The sequence below is a fragment of the Henckelia pumila genome, unplaced genomic scaffold, assembly GCF_033568475.1.
Source record: "Henckelia pumila isolate YLH828 unplaced genomic scaffold, ASM3356847v2 CTG_170, whole genome shotgun sequence".
Taxonomy (NCBI): domain Eukaryota; kingdom Viridiplantae; phylum Streptophyta; class Magnoliopsida; order Lamiales; family Gesneriaceae; genus Henckelia; species Henckelia pumila.
In genome coordinates this window covers 942,942-948,436 of record NW_027331771.1, presented here as the reverse complement: position 1 = coordinate 948,436, position 5,495 = coordinate 942,942, and the positions used below count along the sequence as shown (strand labels likewise).

General features: G+C 42.3%; 1 long non-coding RNA gene across 1 annotated transcript; it reads left to right on the top strand.

Moving 5' to 3' along the window:
- Window positions 1-4,108: 4,108 nt before the first annotated feature.
- Window positions 4,109-4,905, top strand: LOC140870669 (uncharacterized). Its single transcript, XR_012147508.1, has 3 exons — window positions 4,109-4,218; window positions 4,316-4,370; window positions 4,807-4,905. It is a non-coding gene; the product is annotated as an uncharacterized lncRNA (long non-coding RNA).
- Window positions 4,906-5,495: the final 590 nt, after the last annotated feature.

Sequence of the window (5,495 nt, the reverse complement as noted above, 5' to 3'; positions counted from 1 at the left end):
TGAATCATCATACTTTGGTTGTATCATTTCAAGTTGATATTGTACATTTCACTGTATTTTGAATACTGTATGTATTACATGAGATTGTAATAAAGAGAATTGTACATAACTTGAAATAAGTGATACATGTTTTATTTATCCAGCAATTCGTGGATGATTGCATGATTGTGCGGAAGTTTGGATTGGGTTTAGTTGATTAACGTTCAACTATGGTAACTCATGTGATTTGGGTGAGCCAACTGTGACAGTGTGACATGTGGTTAGTCTAGGCGTTTTCCTAGAATTGACCTAGTTAGTCGGTGGACTAAGTTAGTGCCAACGATGAGTGGACTCATCTAGAGGCATTAAGGGTATTGTTCGGTTTAGAACATTTGAACTTTGTTCTAGGTTGTTTCCTTAAGAACAGTAGGCTGTTTGACCTTTGTTAGGTTGAGGCTTGTGATGAGGGGTTTTCATCGGGATACCAGGTCCAGTATATGCCAAGAGATGTGGACTATGACCATGACTAGACGTGATGGGGCGCGACCCTATGCCAGTATTACTCTGGGAGTCTTTGTATTTCAGAGGTTATCTGGGAGCCTTTGTGCTTCAGGATTGGCGGTGGGAAGGCTACTCAGTCTAGGGATTTGGTGACAGTCACGACAGGGTATTACTCGGATTAGATATCAGGTTTGACATCGATGGTTCGATATTGTCTGGTGTGCCAGAGATATTGTTTATGTTCTGTTGTGGGAACCAGTCATGGAGGGATTTTCTTGACAAGTGTGTACTCTGAGTAGATAGATTTTAACCTTTGGGTTACTGCTAGACATGTGGATCTAGTAGGTGGATGGATTCTACCAGCGATGGCTATGGGTTGTCATCAGAGTTGTAGTTAGAATTTCCCTGTGATAGGAATCATCCAAGAACTTGGATGGGATGCTGTTTTAAGACTTTGACTCGAATGCGAGGACTACTCCATGATGAATGACTTCATCTGCGAGGGATTATATCAGATGTTGGGGATTGTACATGACTAATTAATATGTGGGGAAGCATGGCCTATACCCATGAAACCTTGGTGGTTGTCCAGTAAGCTACCTTAGTCTTGAACTGTTGCACAATCTTAACGAGAGATATAATCAAGATAGTATCCGAAGATTGTGGAAATCTTTGGGATTCTTTAGTTATTCTTCTTGGACTTGACGATCCGTGATGTTCATTCTGAATGAACGAGGTAAGGACAGTGAGTCCAGTGGTTGCGCTAAGTATTGTCTGATATTTTCAGAGAGTGAGCGTAGGATTTTTCATGGGAAGGAAATGGGCTTAGCTTATCTTGATGTTTGCCTTGGGTGAACAAGACAAAGATTAGTAGTGCTAAGGTGGCACGGGATCTGTGCTAGTGACTACTAGTGGTTATTGGCTAACTCTGTCAGAGTTAGGATGATTAAGTTCAGAATACGAAGCAGCGGTTAGTAGTGCTAAAAAGGCGCAGGATTTGTGCCAAGTAAACTACTTATGTACTGTGATCTAACACCGTTTGGAAATGATTCCTTGTGGCAACTAAGTCATGGTTATTGACCGAGTCATGCAGGTTGGATGATTAGTGGTGGTCTGATCTGATAAGTGCGAGCTTAAGTAGATCGACAAATTCGATTGGTTGAGCCAATCAGGGTTGATCAGGATGTAGAAATTAAGAAATACTTGGGATAGTATTTTGTCGAGTAAATGCTTATAGGATGAGTACTGAATATCATCTCAGAGAAATCGGAGATTTGAGTTATTTAGTCTCAATGATCGCCAGAGATGAATCTTCTGGGATTGCTGTAATCGGGAATGTTTGCAATTGACTTGTATGATCAAGTTAGGTGCTAACTTGACATAGGAGACAAGCAAGGGAGTTGGTAGTTTCCAGTATAGTGCATTCTTGTTAAGTAGGAAACTGCTATTGATCCAATCAATTGCTTAGTGATAGCAATAGGTCAGGAAAGGATCATGTTGTTGTTTCATGTGAGAAGTTTTCCATTGAACAACAATAGTGAAGATTGTTGACCGGATATTTCGGTTAAGCATCTATGTGTACCGTTGTGGTTGGATCCGACGAGTAGTTGGGAATGCTAATGGACATTAGCAAGGAGACATCAGTTGTCTAATCTGTGTGACATTAGCTAGGATCTGATCCTCGAGATCTAGCAGGTTGTGTCACTAATCTTCCAGCGAGTGATGAACGATGTCTCTGAAATGACAGAGAGAGTAGAATTTCAACTTAGTAGCCAACAAGATTAGTGTGGGAATTGAAGATTTCGCAAGATAGCGATGAAGCAACTTTGTTCTTTTCAGTCGACAAGCCACATCAGTGCGGACCATTCGTCAAAGATATGGTGCTTTAGCAATGGACGATATTCGGATGTGCGTTGAGTGGCAAGTTAATTCGAGCACAAGTATTTCCCAGGATTGACTAGGGAATCGACGAGTTAGATCGTTCAGTGTTGAGACGGATGCGTTCGGCAATGGAGCGATTTGACTATTGAGAATCCGTTGAGATTTAGTTCCCGGATCAGTATGTTCAACCTTGAGAGATTGGTATGAACTGATGGTATTATCAGAGACTCTGAGTTGAGTTATACCAGGTGCAATGACTATCGAGTTTCGAGATGGAATAGGAAGCGTTTCCATATGTCTGTGTACTGTGGAATGTCCCAGTCGAGCATATTGGTGGGAGCTTGCCTTAGTCTTGATGTGTGTACAGTTATTGCGAGTATGTATAACTATTAGGAGGACGTTTATCGATTGAATTCATGAGGTGAATAACCTACGATCGAGATAATGTAGATCATCATAGGTGTGATGACTTCTATTGCAATGAATGCGTGACTTCGCAGGCCAATGGCTAGGAGATGACGTAGCGTCATAAATTTCAAGTGATGATAGTTATCATCAAGGCACAGTTTTGAATGATATATTAAGAAACGTGGACAGCAGAATGTACTAGACATGATGGTTTAAGTTCCCAGTATTCCTTGGGAAGCCGGTTGTGCTTTAGGGAGAGTGGGGAGGATAACCATTCTAGGGAACATTGTGAGCAGTTACGTTGAAGTATAGACTTGAACAACTAGATTCTCTTAGGGAAAAATTTGATTTTTGTTGTGTCGGCACAGTGTTGGGAAAAGTATTTCCTAACTAGAGGTGTTAAGCACCGAGAACTTTTGGAACCATTAGATGGTTAGTTTGATTAGTGATTCGACGATTGTCGTAAGCCAGTCAAGTTATGACTTGGTCTTTGTCAGTATAAGATTTCTTTTAAGACGATAATCTTGATCAAGAGGGTATTGTATCCTTCATGGTCAGGAAGATCGTGGTTCAAGTGAAAGATGTATCAGTGTTACGATACGCTAGCGCAAGGGAAGTTCGATTGTCGATCAGTAGCGCAGTAATTTTCAGCTCGGAAAATGTTTATGCGGTTCAGCGGTAATGAAGCTTGCAGAGAATTGGATGGGAGTCTGAGTGTGTCGGAGGATATTTCGACCAGACACTCGAGCAAGAGTTTCTTGTACGTTCTCGAGGTTTTACCTTAGATTTCGAGGACGAAATCTTTTAAGGGGGGGAGAATGTAGTAACCCGTATCCAGAATTACCGATTAATGAGTATATTAATCGTGTAATCATGTTTAGATTAAGTAAAAATATGATTAAGGAAATTCCAAATAGGTTAACGGAGTCCAGAAATGGATTCAGGACACTTAAAATAGCCGGGAAGGTCCCGAAGGTCCGGAGGGTTCGGAAGCTCCGAACCAAGTCAGGAGGCTCCGAACTAGATCGGAGGATCCGAACTCAGGATCGAAGGCTCCGAAGTGGATCGAAAGCTCCGTCGATAAGATCGGATGTTCCGATCGGGACCAGGGCACACGTCATCGCTTACATCAGCAAGGTGACATCATGGCTGACGTAATATTGGGGCGATCGGATGCTCCGAAGATGGGATCGGAGGATCCGATCGTGTTCGAACGTTCCGAACCGGGTTCGGAGGCTCCGAACTCCGTTTATAAATAGGGGGCCGAGATTTCATTTTCAAGTGCACCTTTCCCTCTCTTCTCTCTGATCCTAAGTCTTCTAACTCAGATCTAGGGAGTTCTAGGCATCCTATTGGGAATCCGGAAGTGGCATAGCGATCCAGGCGTCGAGGCGGAGCTGTGGCCTAGTTTTGAGGCAATTGTCATCAGCGCGCTGACGACGGACGCAGGTATAGCTATGGTCTCTTTAAATTATTTAGGAGTATGCAATAGCTTAGATAAGGCTTTTAGAGCTTAAATAATGATGCATGGATATTTGCATTGTAGAGTTGATGATAGGCTGGAAACCTAGAGTGGGACTGCTAGGACTGCCTGTAGTAAGGTACGCAAGTACAGACTGAGATTGACAGCGGGTTTTGCATGCTTATATGTTGCATTTGTGTGTCATATTATTATGCAGCATGTGCATATCATATTGTTCCTGTCCATCTTGTGAGATGAGCCATGTAGGGCCGCTCAGCCCTGTCTGGACGGGTGATGTCTAGTGCCCAATGACTGACGGGTCATGGGTGATTAGCATTTGGGGACACAGCCCACGTCCTGTAGGAATGAGCAGCGTACGCAGGGTTTGCTCCCCGGGTTGTACCACTCATGTCCTAGGCGCCTTTACTGAGCAGTTATATACAGTTATTCCAGATACGGATACCCTATCATTTGTATGCATCATATTTGTATGTTTTACCCAGTGCTTTCGTATTGAGCTTAGAGCTCCCGTCCAGTCTTTTCTGTGTATCTGGACACCCCATTCGACGGGGCAGGTGTAGGTGCAGGATTGAGCACCAGGAGCTTGGAGTATCCAGTGACCAGTGAAGACAGCAGGATTAGCTGTAGGTTTTGCCTTTAGGGTTTATTTATTCGATTGGGTTGTATAATCGAATTTATTTAACCGGTTGTATTCTGCCGGTCTGTTTTTATTTAAGTCTTCCGCAGCGATTTATTTAATGCATGTTTAATTATGAAAGAGTGGGTGCCCAGTGAGCCAACTTGTGGCTATGGGCTTTGATGACTCTTTGTACAAACGATCTTTTGTTTAATACAATTTACACTTTTATTAATGGCAATGACTTTATCTTTCTTCATATTGTTATATTGTGATATACTATTGTTGTTTTGATAAAGACCTTGAATATACTATAGTGTATGTAAGATGTGGTAGAACATGGGGATGTCTATCATGAAATACATCTTATAGTCACTGTATATTCTAAACTGTTCCTAGTCGATTGAGCCGTCCGAGAATAAGGATAAGGATCGCTCGAGTTTGAGACTAGCATTTGCGATGCGGAGTACCACGTTTCATTGGTAGGGAACATGGAGATGTTCGAAGCATGCAAATGGATATTCATAGGATGAATAATCGAACTACCCTATCCGAACTTTCCAAGTGGTTATCACTTATCGAGTGGATAAAGTCCGCGGTTTTGGTTGTACACCATTAGTCCTTACT